General features: G+C 41.4%; 1 protein-coding gene and 1 pseudogene across 1 annotated transcript in view; both read right to left on the reverse strand.

Annotated features, from left to right (window-relative positions):
- LOC126022985 (retinol dehydrogenase 16-like) overlaps positions 1-9,167 on the reverse strand; it is a 45,152-nt gene extending 35,985 nt beyond the window's left edge. The window contains exon 1 of the mRNA XM_049784025.1: positions 9,114-9,167. The gene's annotated coding sequence lies outside the window, so the exon portion shown is untranslated. The remainder of the gene's footprint in view (positions 1-9,113) is intronic.
- On the reverse strand, positions 1,383-6,782 carry LOC126023060 (retinol dehydrogenase 16-like; annotated as a pseudogene).
- Positions 9,168-21,852: the final 12,685 nt, after the last annotated feature.

Raw genomic sequence — 21,852 nt, forward strand, 5'->3', positions numbered from 1 at the left:
ACTTTACCTTGTCCTCTTTGCATCATTGTTCTCATAATTAAAAATTAAAAAACATCACACTTCTGAGAAGAACCCAAGAACTTTCGAGTAAACAAAATAAAACATGATATGCAGAGAGTTGTATATTTTCTGCTTAAAATATAATATTCACAAAAGCTGAAAAATGGATTCTTTAAGCAGTAGTGCTTAAAAAGTCTGATGATCAGAAGCAGTAATCATTTCCCAGTGACTTAACATTGGTTTACTATTGTAAATTAAATTAAATTAAATTTAAAAGCTTATCTAAAACATCAATACATGTATAATTGTTGCCAGACCACATCCGAAGGCAAGTAAGACTTGGTTTGACATATGATTTATAGCATCCATGAGATATTAAAGGTGTTAAGGCTTTTACATTGAATGTAGTCAACTATAGTTCAATCTCAAATGTCTCTCTCATGCCCTAGGAATTATCCATGATTTTCACTGGGTATAACCCAAAAAAACAAAAAGACAACATACAAATCTCTGTGGATTTTCTATGATTACTTTAGATTAAACTTTGCAATATCTAGTATATTAGAAAAATAGTTCAAATACCATTTTCAGATGAAACAAAATCTATCTCTCAGCTAATCATAAAGATTACTCTGAAATAATCATTGTATTGAATACTTTGGACATTATAATGATTCTCTTAAAACCTGCTCTTTGTTTAGTGTGTCTATTGACTTTTTAGACACTGTTTAGTGCCAGGAATTCAGAGCCTTCTGGATGACAGTTTCCCACAATTAGACACCTGAGGCTTATGGGTCAGAATGGAGAGTATACCAAACCTTCAATACCACCAACAGTCATTTTCAGTGCAAAATAATCTTATTTTCCAAACACATCCATCCATTTTCAGTCTTGCCCAGGGCCAAAACACAGGAAGCAGGCACTATATATTAGCTATGGCTGAGTCCCCGTAAGCAACACATATGCGTCTAAATGGGGATTGCCTTCAAGGATGAAAACCATGATGCTCAGAGGCTTTACTGGGCACTCAAAGAACAAGTAGTAGGTGTGCATTAGTGGGCCTCTGTTCTTCAGAGACAAAATGTGGAGTTTTCTAATATTGTAGAATCTTGTATATCCCACTGAGGAACTGAAGGAGGGCAAAGAAAGAAATGTATTGGTTTCCTGCAGACAAGAAATCCTTCTCGCCGTCGAGGTGGCGCTAGAGGTAAGGTATCTGCCTTGCAAGGGCTAGCCAAGGAAGGACCGCGGTTTGATTTCCCAGTGTCCCATATGGTCCCCCAAGCCAGGGGCAATTTCTGAGCGCTTAGCCAAAAGTAACCCATGAGCATCAAATGGGTGAGGCCCAAAAAAAAAAAAAAAAAAAAAAAAGAAAGAAAGAAATCCTTCTCTATCCAATCTATTTCCCTCTTGATGCCTCTATTTTCTCACATGACACACAACCCTATCCTATGATGCACTTCATCTAGGCTTCAAATGGCCTTGGCAGGCCTTACAGTTTTCGATTTAAAGAGAGCATCCACCAGAAAGGTGGGCATGTAGCTCAGGGGGATAATGGTCAATTTGGCATCCCAGCCAGCTGAGTATCGTGTGCGAGGGTGACGGGAGGTCAGAGCATGTTCCATGCAGTCTGTCACCAATGTCAGATCCAACTTTGGCTTGTATAACTTAAAATTTTGTAGAACTGTTCAGAAAGACAAATCATTGAAATAAAATTTTATTTGCAATCTCTCATATTATTTCATTACTTACTGAAAACATTAATTCATTAATAATTTATTATAATATTGTGATAGGTTGCATACTAGGCACCAAATCTAAAATCATATCTTTAATAACTGACATGAATTTCCTCTGAGAGTTTCTCACTGATTTACACAGAAACACTCTCATCATGAGGACCACTGTGGCTGCTCTTTAGGAATTATATTCTCTATGCAACCTATAACTGTTTACAAGTATGACAAATCTAGCTTTTTGAACAAACTGATCTACACCACGTTGCTGTAAATTCAGGAGAGTCCTAATGCCAGCTCCAGTTTTACCTAATCTGATGAGAGTGGTCCAAGGATTGAAAGGTCTGGATTCTTATCTTACTTACGATAACTACATTAACAAAAGGATGGTACAGGCCATTTTTTGTGGGGATTCTAACGAGGGCATGGACATAAACTGTAGAAAAGACTAATGAAAGATCTAGACTTTCAAGAATTATTTTCTTTCCTCCCCAAAATCCTGTGAACACTTACAGTTTGTCAGAAACTTTTCCCCGTAGATGTCTTTGACCTCTGCACTGGCCTTATTCCATGCAATACAGAGGCTCTCAGTAACCGAACTGTCACTAATTCCAGTCTTGAAAGCACCAGGCTCAATCACAACCACCTTCACCCCAAAGAAGGATAATTCCCTTCTGCAAATACACAGGACAGAGATTAATCTTAATGCCTTGAATTAAAAAAAGATGAAAGTGGAGAACCCTGGCAGCAACAAGTGTTGGCAAGAACAACTGTGATGATGACATAATCTTTACATACAGAAGGCTTATCAATTTTCCCAAATATCTAATATATATAAATTAGCTCTAAAGTCTTACACTTTTTCTTATGACACATCCATTAGCCAACATTCTCATTTTATCTTTCCCACAGCCACATTCTGTCCCTTTCTACCTCTACTCTTGTCAATTCCTGATCAACTATCATCTACGTGTTTATTCTCTAAGAAAGTGCTCTTGGCAGAGAAGGCAGCTACTGGGAAAGTACATACCTTTGTGCACTTTAAACCTGTGGTAAAATTGTCCTAGAGTGTACTCTGCCTGTATCACTAACTTTGGTATTTATGGAACCACAATCAGAGCTAAGTGTGCAAGCACAACAAACAATGGTGCTGTTCTTGGTCTTCCAATAACAGCAAATAGGAAGGACAAGGTAAATATGAAACATCTCATGGAAAGGCTCATTTCTCAAATTAATCATCTAGGCTCTGAAGTCTGTTGTATTCAAAAATCTAATCAAAATAGTACTTTCCTGGGGCTGGTGAGGTGGCGCTAGAGGTAAGGTGTCTACCTTGCAAGCGCTAGCCAAGGAAGGACCGCGATTTGATTCCCCGGCATCCCATATGGTCCCCCCAAGCCAGGGGCAATTTCTGAGCACTTATCCAGGAGTAACCCCTGAGCATCAAAGGGGTGTGGCCCCATAAAAAAATAGTACTTTCTTATCTGATTTTCTGTCATGGGTTCTGCTGCCATAGCAAGAAGAATCACTCCTTCCAGGAATCACATTCCTCTAAAGTTCATCCAATTCTACTGCAAATCTTCCCTTTAATAATAGACTGGCCCATTCTCATCTTTACCATGAACTCTGCAGCATAGTATCAATCCCTCTTATTCTAGGTTGATCATATCCCTCTCTTAGGACCCTTCCTGCAATACTTTGTAGAACAACAAGTAGCATTTTCAACTTAGAGCCTCTCTCCAATATACTCTGCTATGCAACTGGCTATAAGACCACCACAGCTAAATCAGTGGCCAACATCATGAGAGGTGAACACATCGCTTCTGATCCTGCCCCTTTCTTGAGTTTCTTGCATTGTTCGGTCAATAAGAAATTGCCTTCTCACAATCAACTGTACTCCAGGAATATCTCTCAAACACTGTCAAAAGTTCTAATCAAACTCACAGCCTCCTTAGTGAAAATATCATGGAGAAGAAGTCATGGGTCCATAATTAAAATGTCCCTGTTTAGTTCTACTTTAGACCCATTACTGAGAGCCCTCTTCCATAGAAGGAATATGGTACAAGCCAGGTTTTCATTCAGGACCCAGAACATAGAAAGTTCAATACAAGTGACACTCAGAAATCAGAGGGCTGATAAGGAAGAGTCTCAAGTAGGTGATGGAATGACCCCCAAGAAATGATCCCTGGAAGACAGCAGCAGGAGCCCCACAGGTGAGCCTCCTTTCCCTTACCTGAGAGAGTCAGAGAAGGACTCAATGCCAAACTTGGAGATGCTGTAGCCACCAGAACCAATGGCCACACGACCAGCCATGCTGGAGACATTGACCACACGGCCCTGGGCTTTCCTCAGCAGGGGCAGCAGATTCAGAGTCACATCAATCACCCCCAGCAGGTTCACGTCCAGTACTTTCATGAAATCCTGTCTGGTTTGCCACTCGTTGGGACCAATGATCCCTACAATGCCAGCATTGTTCACCAGTCCCCAAAGTCCTAAACACAGAGGTTGGGAAATATCAGTGTTCTGTGACTTGCCAGAAATCACAGCTTTGTTCCCCAGACCTAAACTTCCCCCTCAAGGACATTGATAGGTTGCATGGAAATGGGCAGAACAGAAACGAATGGGCCATCCTCAGGACTGAAGCTTAACCCTGTCAGTCCTGAATGACAAATTGGGCCTGAGTCTTTGAGTCTCATAAATCTATGTTGTGGCTGAAGCATTATAGATATTCCCCTGCATTTCTATGTGTCTTCAGAGCTTTATTAGTGGGTGCAACACAACTACAGTTGCCCAAAAAGACAGAGAGAAGGAATAAGGAAGGTAGGAAAACAGGAAGATACACACGATGGAGAAAAACAACAACACTTTGAACAGATTTGATTTTGCTCAGAAAAAATTTTGTTTGTGTTTTGCTTTACTGTGTTTGTGGGGTGGGTGCTGACAACTCTTGCTATGTCTTGGGCTTACTCTTAGCTCTGCACACAGGGATCATTCCTAGCAAGGCTTGGATAACCCTACTGAATGCTATGGATGAAACCTGGGTTGGACACTTACAAGGCAAAAGCTCTACTCTCATCAGTATTATCATGTTAGCCCAATCTTACTCAGGAAAGTACAGAAGATTCCAAGATATCTGTCCTGGTCTGTAGGACATTTGGGGGACATGAGTAGTATCAGAGTAAGTGAGGGAGGAGCTGGAATGATAGTACAGGTAAGGTGTATGTTTGCCTTGCATTTGGCTAACCCATTTTGATCCCTGGCATCTCCTATAGTCCTCCAAGCAGTATCAAAAGGAATTTCTGAGATGAGGGCTGGAAGGACCAGCTCACAATATGAAGCTCACCATAAAGAGTGATGGGTGCAGTTAGAGAAATAACTACACTAACAACTATCATGACAATTTTAATGAGTGAGAGAAGTAGAATGCCTATCTCTAATACAGGCAGGGGTGGGGAAGGAGGAAGGGGGCACTGGTGGTGGGAATATTGCACTAGTGAACGGGGGTGTTCTGTTAATGATTAAAACCCAACTACAATCATGCTTGTAATTATGGTGCTAAAATAAAGATGTTTTTATTCCTTCCTATTGTCTAAAGATTTTTCTTTTCTATTTTTTGTGGGGTTTTTGGGCAATACCTGGTGACACTCAGCAGTTACTCCTGGCTATGCACTCAAAAGTTGCTCCTGGTTTGGGGGACCATATGGGACGCTAGCAGATCAAACCGCGGTTCGTCCAAGATTACCATTGGCAAGGCAGACACCTTACCTCTAGCACTACCGTGCCAGCCCTCTTTTCTTTTTCTTGATAATTTCTTTATCTAGGGCCCGGAGAGATAGCACAGTGGCATTTGCCTTGCAAGCAGCCGATCTAGGGCCAAAGGTGGTTGGTTCGAATCCCGGTGTCCCATAAGGTCCCCCGTGCCTGCCAGGAGCTATTTCTGAGCAGACAGCCAGGAGTAACCCCTGAGCACCGCCGGGTGTGGCCCAAAACACCAAAAACCAAAATAATAATAATAATAATAATAATTTCTTTATTTAAACACCATGATTACAAATATAATTTTAGTTGGGGTCAGTCATAAAATGAAGATTTTATTAAAAAAAAAAGAAAAGAAGAAATAATTTCTGAGTGCAGAGCCCTAAAAATCACTGAGTCTTACTCCCAAAAAATAATTATTTTTTAATTTTAGTAAGGAATTGTAAAGAACTTAAGTTCAAATCCAGTACTTACCCAAGCTCCATGTGAAACTTACACTCCAACATCTTCCTCTCAGACCCTTAATGTGCAGACTGTTCAGACCCCAACAGTGGCATCAAGGAAAGAAAACTACCTTTGTGCTCCAACATCCCAGGTGAGGATTGCCTATGACTGACATCATTGCCTATGACATTCCAGAAGAGGAGACAGAGTCCTAACTTGCCTGCTGGGTCCCAGTCCCAGAAGTCTCCATACCCAAATGGTGCCATATTAAAGGCCCCCTCCAAAAAAAAAGAAAAGAAAAGAAAAGAGAAAACCAATCTGTTAAGAGAGGACATGACAAAGATAGGAGCTCTGAAAGGACGCATATCAACCCAGCAGCACAGAACCCCAGGGACCAGGGACTGTACAAGGCACAGAAGCTGGTGACTGAGAGCTCGTGGGACTCAAGTCCTGAAAGCAACAGGGTTTTGACTAGGAAGCACACCCAGTGCCCCACCTCCAGACACAGACACAGAAAAGCAGACAGCTCAGCATACCTCTGTCTCCTGTGTGATCCTTCACCCACTGGGTGGCAGCAGCGATGCTCTCCGTCTTCGTGACATCCAGGATCACTGTGTCCAGCCTGTCCGAAGTCTGCGCCCTCAACTTCTCAGCTCCCTTCTCTGTCAGACATGCAGCCAGCACCCTCAAGCCCTTCAGGTCTAGCTGCCTGGCCAGCAGGTTCCCAAAGCCTGAGTCACAGCCCGTGATGAAGACGTACTTGTCCTGCAGCTGGTCAACCACCTGCCTCTCCTTATACCAGCGCACAAGGTAGTACAAGCCTACTAGGACCACCAGGTATAGCCACATGACCTGTAAAAGTCAGAAATATAATTCCAGGGGACATCAGAATAGGTCTGTGTGTGTAAAAGCTATGTTGACCACTGAGGTATTGGTTTGTAAACCAGCCTACAGTGTCTATAACAAGGGCTCCCAATGTTATCCTGTTTAATTAACTGTAGTTAATTGTGTCCTCCTTCCATGCTCTGTACCAGATCTTCCTAAGTTATTTCCACTCAAGACCCCATTAGCTTAAGAAATTTTTATACAACTCCAGGCATACACATCAAGCATTTATTGATTACAAATCATAAAGAAATTTATTTTAAAATAAACTTCTTAACAGTTATGTGACTCCACACGAGGTGTAACTCAAGTTTGAGGGGCAAGGCTCTGTGCTACTTAGCCCAGTTCTAATAGGTTTTGTCAGATTCCCAATAACTTTCAAGGTTCCCCAACCAACCTCTCTGCTTCTCCTACTCTTCTGTCCTTCTCTCTTCTTCTCCTTCTCTCTCCCTCGCTTGCTCTCTCGCTCGCTCTCTCTCTCTCACTCGAGTTCTCTTGCTCCTCTAAACTCCCTGCAGCACACATACATGGGAGCCTCACCCAGTTCGCATGAGTCAGCACACTCTTACATAACTTTCTGTTCATCACTGATTTGGGGCTCTTTGAGATCATGAATAAACTAAGTTCAAAAAAATAACGGATTTTAAATTTTTTTTTGTTTTGTTTTTTGGGCCACACCCGGCCTTGCTCAGGGGTTATTCCTGGCTGTCTGCTCAGAAATAGCTCCTGGCAGGCACGGGGGACCATATGGGACACCGGGATTCGAACCAACCACTTTTGGTCCTGGATCGGCTGCTTACAAGGCAAATGCCACTGTGCTATCTCTCCGGGTCAAGGATTTTAAAAAATTTTAAATAAATAAAATAAGAGAATTCAAGCCTTGTTCCAATATCACTCTGTGTGAGCCCCAGCATCTGGGATTCCCATCTGGCTCAGTACACAAACACCCCTGAGACAACAGTTCCTCTCAGCATCTCGAGAATTTGGAGGAAAAGGCAGAGTGATTAAAAATAAAAATAAACTTTCTACAGGCCAGAGCAATATTACAGTTTGCAGGGTGTTTGCCTGCACACAGCCAACCTGAGATCTATCCCTAGCTCCCAGATGGTCCTCTGAGCTTTCCAGGAGTAATTTCTTAATGCAGAGCTAGGAGTAAGTACTGCCGGGTGTGGCCCAAGAACAAAGAAAAAAAAATTACAAAAACTTTTCTGATAAAGGAATGTATTAGTAAAAGGGTCTGAGGACAGGAGAGAGTATGCAATCTCAGAGAAGGTGCAGGAGGGAATGAGGAAGATGTGGGGGCACAGGCAGGAGTGAAACTGCTCTGACTGGCAGAGAGGGGCTGAGAGAAGCACAGACAGTGAGTCTCCTGGTCACACTCCCTCAGATGACCTGTCTCAAGCTCTGTCACCTGCAAATGGTGCCCTCACCCTTTGTGCACAGCCTACCCTCACAAGCCCACATCACAACTCAGAACACTTGGGTAGTAAGACTATCAGTGTAGCTGCCCTGGGCAGGAATGGGTTTCTGAGTCTCACTGTAACAGGGAGAACTGTGCCCCAAGGGGAAGGTGAGTTAAATTTGTATCAGGAGATGATGGGGGCGAGCCTCGGTTCTTGGTTTCAAGAGAGGACGAAACCCTGACCCTCAGACATTGTCCTTGCTGGGATATCAGTTGAGGGGAACCAGTGCATAAGGGGTTCCCCGGGAAACCAGAGCAGGACTGGGATGGGCAGAACTCACAAGTCAGTTTCCCACTCCATGCATCTCTCTTTGCTCACACTTGTCTCTGGTCACAGGAAATTGGGGAGGAAAAAAGAGCAGTGAGGAGGAGAGAATAACCACACAGTGATCAATACGCTCAGATTTTCTCCTTAAACACAAACACAGCAGAGCATAGAATACAGGGTTATGGTCACAGGTCTGAAAGTGTGTGCCCGGGCTCAGAAGGCCCACTACTCCTCCAGAGACCAGTCTCTCCTGCTGCCCAGGAACCCAGGACCCTCCTAGCCCTGGCCCAGATGAGAAAGGGAGAGACAAGATCTCTTCTCTAAAGGGTCATAGAGTGTCAGAATTTCTTTTCTGGAAAGGCGTCGCAGACAAGGAGTCAAGAAGGGAGAGGGACATATCACACCCCCAATACTAAGCTTCACTTTGACTCCTAAAGTCATAGAATATATGGCAGTATGGGTGCAGGTTTTTTGGAGCTCAGAGTTCATGCCAGCCTGGAAACTGACAAGCTCAGAGGAGGAAAAAAAAAAGGTGAGTAAGAAGCCCAGACTGACGGTCACTTACCTGGATCTACCAAGATCACAGTGTAAGTCCTAATGTTCATAGGCAGGGACTAGTTTCTGCAAATTTCTGTGAAAGACTGCCTAACACTGGCCCAGCTTCCCAGTCCTGGGCTCATTGCACTCTGGCCCAGGGCAGGCACTGTACCTCTGTCCTGGGCTTCATATTATGCCACTGAGCGTCACCCAAAAACAAACAAAAAAAGATGTGAGGTGTGACATTTAGGCAGAACAGCTCTAGACAGGAAAGTGAGACATTTTTTATTATAAGTTTTTTAAGCCATTTTATCTACAGTTTTCCAATTTACTTAAAAATTTTCTATCCTGGGGCTAAAGTGATTTCTGGGCACAGAGCCACAAGTAACCTCTGAGTACTGTTGGGTGTGGCCCAAAAACCAAAAAAATTTAAAAATAATTTCTATTCTTTGAGAAAATATTATGTAATAGCTCTCTCGATCCTCTCTTGAGCTGGAGGCTAGCTCTAGCCGGCATGGAGTTGGGGGAGACCCCATGTGGAAGGCCTTCTCCCTAACTTGGGTGCGCTGAGAGCCTTGATAGGCTCCCAGCCTTCCCCTCTTCTGCCCTTGGCCTCCAGACCTTCTGGGGTGGCAGCCCAGGCGGCCAGACAAGGTGGGTGTCGGGGGGTCCCTCCTGGATGGGGTCCCAAGCTTTCCCCGTCCTTCCCCCAGCTCTGGGGTGGGAAGGGCACAGGGTTTAGGGCGGGCAGATCCTGGCTTCCGGCTCTCGATATTCTCTTGAGCTGGAGGCTAGCTCTAGCCGGCATGCGGTTGGGGAGACCCCATGTGGAAGGCCTTCTCCATAACTTGGGTGCGCTGGGAGCCTTGATAGGCCCCCAGCCTTCCCCTTCTGCCCTTGGCCTCCAGGCCTTCTGGGGTGGCAGCCCAGGCGGCCAGAAATGGTTGGTCCTAACTTGGGGTGTGCTGAGATTTGCTCGGTTGCGCTGTTTGTCACTGGCAATTTCTGACCACTCTGCATATGGAAAACCGTGTGGCGGCTAGTTCCCCCGCGCACTGCATGTATTAAGAGTATTCCTTATCTTTATGTTATGTTTTGCGTATCCAGAATGTCCATTTTGTATTCTGCCCTTTCCCACACCCCTACAAAGCTCATTTTTACTCCTTAACTCTCTCCCCCCAAAACATCACCAATCCACATTACTCTTTTTAACTTCAGTATTGCACAATCTTAATCACAGACTAAAGCCTTGCATTGTGTGTAATAACCCCAAACTGTTTCAAAAGACATAAAATGGACATGTATTTCTTTAGAATATTTTGTGTTTTTTCTCTGACAACGATAAGTCTTACTAAATATTCTCTGATACAGTGACGATTCTAACCACTTTTTATCTTCTCTTTATGAGCTGTTCAACAAGGAATTTTGGTGAAAGAGTCCCCCAGTTTAATCCTTATGATTGAACCATGTCATGGGGATTGTTGGACTTGTTCTTATGGCCCCTATATGCACCAATAACGCCATGTGGCATTGCTCCTTTTTTGCAGAGGCACATTTAAATGGGAAAATACTATACATACAAATAAGATCCTATCTAATAGAGATTGGAATACACAAATCTTGTAGTGCAAAGGGACCTTACACCCTGAACATTGACATAATGACCTGGCACAGGCCTCAGAAGAAAGGGCATTTTCCATTCACCCCTGAACCAGGGAAGCCATCCACGAAACATCCAGCTTTGTCTATAACATCACCTGGAAGCAATCCTCTACCACGGAAGAACCTACCACTACTCAGACATCGACCTGCTCAAAAGAGACTTCCCTTAACACTGAGAAGACTTAACAACAACGACCTGCTTACAGGACAGGGCTTCCTGCATTGCCCTTTAATGGTGAGGTGAAACGAGAGGACGCTCCACATCCTGACTTCAATGTAGGATATGCAGATTCCAGGATCTTTAATACTGAAACATGATACCAACAACAGAGACTGTGTGAAAAGTGTGTTGGCACTACGGACAATGTCTTGGATTGGATGATCTAACTTGCCTGGAGCCTAGAGTTGGTCTTATGCCAGGAAACTTCAGGGGTAGGGTCTCTTTGTATTTAGTCCAAGGTTATTCCTTTCCATGCCCCTTATATTTTGGTGAGCCTATGCAAACAACAATTGTCACTCTAACACCATTTTTACTGTGCTCCTTTGACTCTAATCCTTAAAAAAAAAACACTTAAAATATGAGGTTAACTTAAGCTAATATGATTGTACATGGAAATGTAAAAAATACTATGCCTCTAATGTTTAAGGAGTTATGTAAGTTTTATGGCTTTAGATTGCCTTGTGTGCTGTTAAGAAATATTATAATGTGTTACAATCTGGGGACTTGAGGGACAAAGTAGTTGTACATGGATTCTGTTTTACTTATCTTAATGTTCTTTGGCTAAAAGTTCAAAGTTAAGGTATCAGCAAGGGGACTTCTTCTGAGAATTATGTTATGGGTGATTGTCCTTCCACTGTAACTTTACCTTGTTCTCTTTCTTTGCATCTTTGTTTTCATAATTAAAAATAAAAAATTAATAAAAAAACGGAAAAAAAATATTATGTAATAAAGGGGTTGCCTAGATCACCATTGACCACAGAGCTTAGGAAGGGGAAGGACAGAGAAGGAAATAAATCAAAATGGAAGAAAGAAACAGAGAAAGGGAAATAATGAAGGAACAGGGATCAGTTATAATGATGATGGAAGAGAGAATTATACCTATTAACCCAAGTATAGACTCAATATTGAAAACATGGGATCTAAGCTGCAACCACCAAAGTTTGTAATATGCCTCTCAAAGTGGCAGGCAAATGGGGTGTGGGGAAAGTAGGGGGTGCCAGAGTATGGAAACACTAGTGGTAGGAGTTGACACTGGTCATGGGACTGGTGTTGAAATATTATATGTTTAAAACTCAACTATCAATAACTTTGTAAATTATAGTTCTTTAACTAAAAATTATTTTTGGTTTTGTGTGTGTGTGTGTGTGTGTTTTTTTTTGAGGGGGCCACATCCACTGACGCTCAGGGATTACTCCTGGCTACACTCTCAGAAATCGCTCCTGGCTTGGGAGACCATATGGGATGCTGGGGGATCGAACAGAAGTCCGTCCTAGGCTAGCATGGGCAAGGCAGACACCTTACCACTTGCATCACTGCTCTGGCCCCTCTTTAACTAAATTTTAAATGTTTTAATATATATAATATTTTTCTTATTTTTAATTTTTTATTGAGACCATTGTGAATTACAAGTTCTTCATAGTTGGATTTTAAGCATAGTGACAGTGAATTAGGACAATTCCCACCACCAGTGTTGACCTCTCTCCACCAAAGTTCCTGTCTGCATCCCATATCTCCACCCTGACCTGCCAGTGTAACAGGTCCATTTTATGTTTAGATTGTTATAGTTTAGGTCTCTTAATTCTATTGTCATTGATGTTGGCTTGGGTATTTAGTTCTGACCTTTTTTTCTTCACCAATGACCTTAGATCATTTGGTCCCTGAGCCCCATCCTCTCTCTTTATTTTTTTCTTTTCTCAATTTGTAGAAAAACGCAGAATTATGAAGTAAAACAAAGTAATTCATGCCCCAAGTTGTATGAAAAAGGTGGGAGCCCTTATCTAGAAGATAAAAATAATTTTTTTAAAAAAAGGAGGGTTGGCAGCTTTTTTGTTTCTTTGTTGGAGAGGCACAGCAAATGTTGGAGGAAATTAGAAAGGAAATACCCTTGACCTAAAAGAAACACACAGGGTGTTTCTACCCGTGAAGCAACCTATCAGAAGACCAATTTCTGGCTCCGAACATTCTAAGTGTCCAATCCCAAGTTTTTTATTCAAGGTCCCAGGAAAAGTTCTACTCAATCATGGTTGTGGTAATCAGTTTTTTGTTACTGGAGATCTTGGTTTTTGCACAGATTTTATGTTGAAACCAGATTGTCATAGAATGTCTTCTGATTTCATCTCACCACTAAATGGTGAGGCAGGGAAACCTGCCCTGAAAGCAAGTTGTTGCTGTTTCCTACTCATCAGGAAGCAAGTAGGTGTCAGGGCAGCTTTAGGGCCTCCCCTTGTAGAAGTTGCATTTCTGGTGCTAGTGCAGGAAACTGTGCTGGTTCCAGGAATGGGATCCAAGGTTTAGGGTTGGACTGCCGATGTTTGATCAGTTGAGGCTTAAGTCAAATCACTATGACAAATGATCAGGGTAAAAGGCATCCCTGCACTATAAAATTTATGAGTCCTAACCCTATTAAATAAGAACTTCTTTCTACAGATAAGATTTCCCCATTTTAATGTGCCTATGCAAAAAAGGAGCAATGCCACATGATACTACTGGTGCATATGGGGATAAAAATAAAAAGTTAAACAATCAATAACTTGGTTCTAACCTGAACTCAGATTTCAAGAGAGACTTATCAACTAAATTTTCTAGTAAGTAGAACCAAAAAAAAAAGTATGGGGAAAGCTACCTCTACAAATGGAAATATAAACAAATAATTATAACTTTTAAGGAAATGCATATAAAGAAATATACAAAGGAAATACAGATATCATCTTTAAGTCTTTTGAAATAGTCTGAGGAGGGTATAAAATCTAGAGCACAGTTTAATACTGTGTCCTGGTCTTGTGGAGTCTTAGAAATGGTTTGCAGAAATCAGGGATCATGTAGTGTCCTCCGCTGAAGGTCTCTTTGGAGCTGAATCTGGTAGCAAGCAGCAGTCTACAGTGATGGGAGGTGAGATAAAAGGGACCACTTAAGATGAATCAGCAGGAGCGATGGTGGCAGCTTCTACTCTGGCCAAGACAAGGCAAGTTGGGAGGCTGTCCTTTCACTTTGGGAGCTGGCTGACAGCTTGTTGGGGCAGGGGAAAGGTCTGGATCCTGAGGGATTAAGAACTGAGGGGAGGGGCTGGAGAGATAGCATGGAGGTAGGGCATTTGCTTTGCATGCAGAAGATGGTGGTTCGAATCCCTGCATCCTATATGGTTCCCCCAGCATGCCAGGAGCGATTTCTGAGCATAGAGCCAGAAGTAACTCCTGAGCACTGCCAGATGTGACCCAAATACAAAAACAAAAAAAAAAAGTGAACTGAGGGTAAAGAAGGTTAAATAGGATGAAATAATGGATCAGTGTTGAGGGTGAAAGGATAGAAGTGAATTTGTAAGATGTTAAGCAGAGGAGGGGGAAAGAAAGAGTTATATATGATAGGGACTATATACAACATAGACAGGCATTATGTACAATACAGTTTAGACTGACATGGAGGTGTCTACCACATACACAGTCACACACACACACACACACACACACACACACACACACACATATTGGAGATCAACCCATGGGTTGCAGTTGAAGAACTGACCCTTGTGGTATAGGTCAGAGCACTTAAAAAATATGAGGTTAGCAAATCAGAGGGAAACGCTTTGCAGTTTCTAGGCAAATCACCATTGGTGAGGGTAAATTTTGCTAAATAAAGGCTTCTGGGGTATATTGTGCATGGAGCATTCTTAGAACAATCATAATTTTCATGACTAGAGTACTAAGCAATATGCTAGTGAGCACTATAGGAGGAGTCTACCTCATTAAGTATCATCTACCAGATCTCAAGCAACCAAGTTTCTATAAAGATTTTTTTCTAAATGAGTTTCAGCTCAAGATCATAGACTGGACAACTTAAAAATACTGGATACTTATATTTCTCAGATTCTCTCTTATCTCCAAGGCAGCTAAACATGGAAATAAAATTTTACCTAGGAAAAGTGAAAAAAAAAATCCGTATCCTTGGTCAGAGACATAGCACAGAAGTTAAAACATTTGCCTCATGTACAGTCAACCTGATTGGATCCTTGAAATGACATATGGTACCCAGAGCCCATGAAAGATTACTCTCAAGCACAGAGCCAGTAATATCCCTTAAGTAATGCTGGATGTGACCCCAACGCAAAAAGAAAACAAAATCAACTAAAAATCCTCTATTTTTCCACTACCTACAACAAGTTCTTTACTTGTCACAGCACTAAATCTCTTTTCACATATGGAAAATTGATTTCATTGGGAAAGGAGAGCAATCCAGCAGTAATCAGGATGTACTCCTGGATCTGCAGTCAGGATTCACTCCTGGTAATGCTTTATAACCATATCAGATGTTGTGGCTTGAACACATATGTGCAGTGGGCAAGGTAAGCACCTTACCCACTATACTATCTATCTAGCGCTCCAAAATTAGTTTATTTCTACACGCTAAACTAAGTTTAGGGGCCAGAGAGACAGCATGGAGGTAAGGCATTAGCCTTGCATGCAGAAGGATGGTGGTTTGAATCCCGGCATCTCATAGGGTCCCCTGAGCCTGCCAGGAGCGATTTCTGAGCATAGAGACACCCTGAGTAGCACCCTGAGTGCTACCGGATGTGACCCAAAAACAAAAAACAAAAAATAAAACTAAGTTTAATAACTAAACTTCTCCATTACATACTCTTTCACTCATTTCTAATGGTTAAGGTCCTCTGTGAAGCACTTAAAGGTAGTGAAAATAAACCTTTAATTCAGTTCCCTACCTTGCCTGAAGATGACCTGAGTTTGATCCTTGACACCCCATATGGTCACCAAAGCCTACCAGGATTAATTCCTGAATGCAGAATCAGGAGTAACCCCTGAGAATTCATGGGCATGGTTTAAAAATTGGTCTTTACTTGGAAAAGTCATTTTAAGTGATAAAAGAGAACTTTTCACTGCATCACCCCTAGGCTTCCAGCACATTGACTTGCTTATTAACCAAAGGCAAAGGATCTGATTATTTATTAACTACGAGTCAGTGTCCACACTTATGCCTCAGTAAAAAATAACATATTTCTCAAAGTTGCCAGACACCACCAAGTCTCAGGATGACTTGATTGTTTGTCTAAGGGCAATAACTGTCACTTTGACCTACTGAAAGTTAAAGTGTACCTACTATTTATATAGACTCCATGGTGTAGTTCTTGTACTTGAACAAAAGAGAAGCTATTGGCTGGCTATTTGGGGGGATGGTTGAGTGTTATTGATTCACACCCAGAAATGCTCAGAGCTTACTTCTGACTCTGTACTCAAGAATCATTGTTTATTCATCCATCCCATACACTGAGTAGTGTATCTAACTCACCCATGACAAATGACTCAACTATTAAAATAATGTTTATATCCTAAACTACCATGATGTAGTAAAACAAAGCATCAATTAAAGTGTGCAAGATAAAAACTGCAATGTGGTGAAACAAGGAATTGTCCATATTCAAGGAGAACAGATATGGTTACAGTCATATGATGGAAAAGGAAAAAAAATAGCTTCTTTTACATTGCTCAGGATCAGGGCACAGTTTTCTGAAACTTATCAGGGAGCCAGCCACTCTAGGTGGTTGCCAGTGAAATCCAGGAACTAGCAAGAAGTTACAGGTAATGAAGATACTGTGCACATCTCCCTGCATACACACTTCTGGCCTTACATGGAGAGACTAAGCATATGAGATAGGCATCTCTAATAGGATCTACACAGTCAAATTGAGATATGGGGTGCCTGTGCCCAGAACTAAGTGTAAATCCAACCTAAGTAGATAGCTTCACATCTTGAATTACAGTACTTCCCAAAAAGACAATTGAACAATCAATGAATCTATTGACTCCATTTCAGTTATTTTATCTTATTTCCCAGTTTTTGGGTACCAAGTGGTAGAAGAGATAAGAGATTTCCATAATTTATAGATTAAATATGAGATAAGACAAGTTAATATTAAAGACATGAAGACAGTAAGGTTTTTTAGGGTTGTTTTGGGTGGTCACACCCAGTAGTTCTCAGGGGTTACTGCTGAATCTGCACTCAGAAATCACTCCTGGCAGGCACGTGGGATCATACGGAATGCCAGAAATCAAACCCAAGTCCGTTCTGGGTCTAACATGTGCAAGGCAAAAGCCCTATCACTATGCTATCTCTCCGGCCTCAGACAGTAAATTTTAAAATAAAATTAGCTTAAAAGGCAAATGAGAATTATAGAAATTCTCCTGCTCGCAGGAAATGGAGAAGAGAGTTTATATATGCAGAGTGCTTTATAAATCATTTCATACAGAGCAAAGAAATTAAGTTATTATTTAAATTAAATCAAGTCTTTCTAACAATGTTTTTCAGCAAGACTATAAAGCAAGTGCAAAGTAATTTGGAACTGTGAGCATTAATCTTTGTGCTATCTAAAAGAGAAAGGCTCACAGGATGATTTGCTCCCAAATGTCTCTGCAAAAGACCTTGGGAACCTAACTCATACTCTCTGTCCAGATGGATATAAACTCTTAAGACTTTAGCCTAAATAGTTTTTCTAACAAGTTATGATCCAGGCTAGAGTGACCCTTGGATGTGGGAGAAGAGCCCTTTTATTTTTTCACATCTTAAACCATGGGTATTTGATATAAGGCTCTTTTATTTGGGCCTTTTTCTTTGGAGATTGTGTATCCCCTTCCTGCCTGAAAGTTTACACTTTTTTTTATTAAATCAATATAAATGGAAGTTTATGAAGTTATTCATGACTGATATTGAAGCAGTCCCTCCACCAGTGTCCTCTCTCCTCTATCACTGTCCCCAGCTTCTTTCCCACCCCACTCCAGCCTGCTTCTATTGCAGATACTTTTTTCTTTCTTTCCCTTTCTTTTGTTTTAGTCACCACTGATATAAGTAACATGCATGTCACTTTATCTACTTTCAGCACCTATTGCTGGTACAGAGTGACTACTTCCCTCTATCATGGTTGTAGTGGTCCCTTACCTGACCTATTCCACCTATCCAACCACCAGTGGCAAGCTTCCTACTAGGCATCAATTCTGCTCTTTGTGGAGATTTACGTTTTGATAGCACTTTTATTGAATACTTTGTGGCCCACATTAACTATCATCATCTACATATATAAGGGGATTAAATTGTCATTATATACCTCAAATTCAATATAGTTGCATTTTCAAACTCTAAGGCAGTATAGCTCAACATTTTTGTTGTCTTATGTTAATCTGAAGGTCCTCCCATTCAAAAGCAAAATACTGGGCAGCAGAGAGGACAGAGAATAACTCAGTGGCAAATTACTTGCCTTGCAAGATGAGGCCATATATTTATGATGCTGACTTTTGGGATAAACTGGTTCCATATAATAGGATCGTTGGTATATTGCAACCAACTGTGTGAGGCACTATGTTGTTAATTATGTAGCATATAAAATGGGTACAGGTTACAAGAACATGAAAAGAGCATACAGAAGGGCAAGACTTGCTAACAAACTGTCCCACAGTAAGAATCTAAGTGAAGAACCAGTAGTAATTTATGGTAGTGAAAAAATATTACCCAGTTTTGTGTATTCCCCCACAAGGTTTCTCCTTACAGGATCATCCTGACTAGATCCTTAAGCTCCAAGACTAGATACAGGCTAGAGGCTGGAGCAAGAGTACAGCCAGTAGGTTGCTTACCTTGCACACAACCAACCTGGGTTCAATAATCACTAGCATGCCATATGGTTCCCCCAACCATCACCAGGAGTAATTCCCGAGTGCAGAACCAGGAGTTGCCCCAGAGCATTGCCAAGTGTGTCTTCACCCACCAAAATCAAATGAGATACATGAAATCCTTTGCAATTATGAGGTCCCTGTTTGTTTAGTTATTTTATTATTGTACTGCACTTGAGGAAAAAAGGAGAGTGGTTGGTCAAATATGACATATTAAAAAAGAATGCAGAGTGGATCTCAGTCTCTGCCACTGGGGGCTGAACCACGCTGTCTGCCAGGTAGAGGGGGAGGGGCGGTTGACACAGGCTGACCTGCAGAGCTCAGTCACTCCAACCCAAGCCATTTGCATCACTAGCACAAACAAAACCAATTCTAAATGATATACTCAGAGATGAATTGCACAATCAAACCCCTGATTGTAACAACAACAGCCCTACAAAATACAACTGCACAACAGCCCTTCCTAGCAATTATCTCCTTAAATGTCAATGGACTAAACTTTCCCATTCAAAGACACATAGTAGAGACTTGGTTCAGAAAATAAAAACCTGGGCAGGGGCGGTTGATCCAAGCCGATCTGTGGAGCTTGTCTCTGCAGCTGGAGCTGAATCACAGCGTCTGCCAGATAGGGAAGTGGCGGTTGATCCAAACCGACCTGTGTAACTCGTCTCTGCATTTGGGATGAATCATGCCTCTGCCAGATAGGTTGATTCAAACCGACCTATGGAGCTCCTTTCTGCAGCAGGAGCTGAACCATGCCTCTGCCAGGTAGGGGAGGGGCGGTTGATCCAAGCCAACCAGTGGAGCTTAGTCATTCCAACCAAAATGCCAAATGCAAAGAAATATGGGCAAACTAAGGAAGACACTAATAATCAGGGATGTGGAGAAAAATCCTAGAAAGTTCCCAAGTCCACCAAAATGCATAGGACCAATAGATGAACCTAAAAGCAACATTGCAAGCCATGGCAAAAGAAATCATGAAATCACTAGTCACCAAGTTCAAGAAATCCGTAGACAAAACAAATCAACAAACTCAAAGAAGAACTTATACAGAACATGAGAGAATCCATACAAATAAAATTGAAGGAAATAAAAAATGTCTTAGTAAGCCATAGTAGCAGAATTACACAGTTGGAGAATCACATAAGAAAAACTTGAAGAACTACAAACCAAAAATTGCCAAGAAGCCAATAAGGAAATAAAAGGTAAAGCATTGGGGGCCCGGAGAGATAGCACAGCGGTGTTTGCCTTGCAAACGGCCGATCCAGGACCAAAGGTGATTGGTTCGAATCCCGGTGTCCCATATGGTCCCCCGTGCCTGCCAGGAGCTATTTCTGAGCAGACAGCCAGGAGTAACCCCTGAGCAATGCCGGGTGTGACCCAAAAACCAAAAAAAAAAAAAAAAAAAGGTAAAGCATTGGAAGAAAAAGTTAGATATTTAATGAACAAAGACAAAATAAATAATCTACAGATTGTAGGAATACCAGAAGTGGAGGAAATAGGAAAAGGGAGAGAAGAAGTGGTTAGGGAAATAATAGCAGAACACTTTTCTACCCTTTGGAAAGAGGCTTCAGTACAAATCCAGGGGAAAAGTGTCCCTAATAAAATAGATCCTACTAAACCAATACCAAGACATATAGTAATCCACATGGAGAGAGAGAGAGAGAGAGAGAGAGAGAGAGAGAGAGAGAGAGAGAGAACAATGAACCCCTTAAGCAACAAGGGAGAAAATACTCAAGTACAAAGGAAGGACCATAAGAATCAAACCAGATCTTTCACTTGGAATACTTCAAGCAAGAAGACAGTGGAATGACATATTTAAACAACTCAATGAAAGAAACTTCGAACCTAGAGTCCACTACCACTACCCAGCAAAACTCTCATTCACATGGGAGGGAGGACAAAAAACATTCTCAGACAAAAAAAGTACTTGCATCATTTGCACAAACAAAACCAATTCTAAATGATATACTCAGAGATGAATTACACAATCAAACGCCTGATTGTAACAACAACCACCCTACACAATACAACTGCACAACAGCCCTCCCTAGCAATGTTCTCCTTAAATGTCAATGGACTAAACTCTCCCATTCAAAGACACATAGTAGAGACTTGGATCAGAAAACAAACACCAGATTTCTGCTGCCAGCAAGAAACACACCTATAAGTACAGGATAGACACAGGCTCAGAACAAAAGGAAGAAAAATCAATTATTCAAGCTAATGGAAACAAAAAAAAGCTGGGACAGACATTCTTATATCAGACAAATTTGCATTCTAACCTCAAGAGAGTGATCAGAGACGAAGAGGGACACTACTTACTGATTAGGGGAATGCCACATGATGAAGTACTAACTCTGTTTAATATATATGCACCAAATGCAGAGCCAGAAAAATATAAAAGGCATTTGCTCACAGACCTAGAGAAACATATGGAAGGTAATGTGATAGTAGTAGGAGATTCAATACTCCACTGTCACCACTGAACAGATCCACCAGACAGAAAACTAGCAAAAAAAAAAAAAAATCAGAGCCCTAAATGAGAAATTAGAAGAACTAGGGATAATAGACTCATGTAGGGCCCTCCACCCCCAGAAAGCAGTATATACATTCTTCTCAAGTGCACATAGAACAATCTCTAGAATAGATTGTGCCTTGGGATATAAATCTAACTTGCATAAAGTCACAAATAAGCATAAAAATTAGTTGAAGTACTCTATCAGATCACTATGCAACAGATATCAAGATTGACTGTAAAAAGAAGCTATGGAGAAAATCCAATAACTGAAATTAAACAACATGCTGTTCAACAACAGCTGGATCAAAGAGGAAATCAAGGAAGAAATAAAAAGATTCCTTGAGATAAATGATAATGAAGAGACAAATATTCAAAATCTATGGGGCACAGCAAAAGCAATAATTAGGGTGAAACTCATAGCAATATAGGCCTATGTCAGGAAAGAAGAGACAAAAATCAACAATTTAAAGGAACATCTTAAGGAGCTGGAAAAACAGCAGCAAAGAAACCCAAACACAACCAGAAGACAAAAAGTAATAAAAACCAGAGCAGAAACAAACAACATAGAAACTAAGACATCAATACAAAAAATCAATGAGACCAGTTTGTTTTTCAAAAGAATAAACAAGATTAACAAAACACTGGCAAGACTCAAAAAAAAAAAAATAAGGGAAACACCCAAATAAATAGAATCACTAAG

This window comes from Suncus etruscus, chromosome 11, assembly GCF_024139225.1.
Source record: "Suncus etruscus isolate mSunEtr1 chromosome 11, mSunEtr1.pri.cur, whole genome shotgun sequence".
NCBI lineage: Eukaryota > Metazoa > Chordata > Mammalia > Eulipotyphla > Soricidae > Suncus > Suncus etruscus.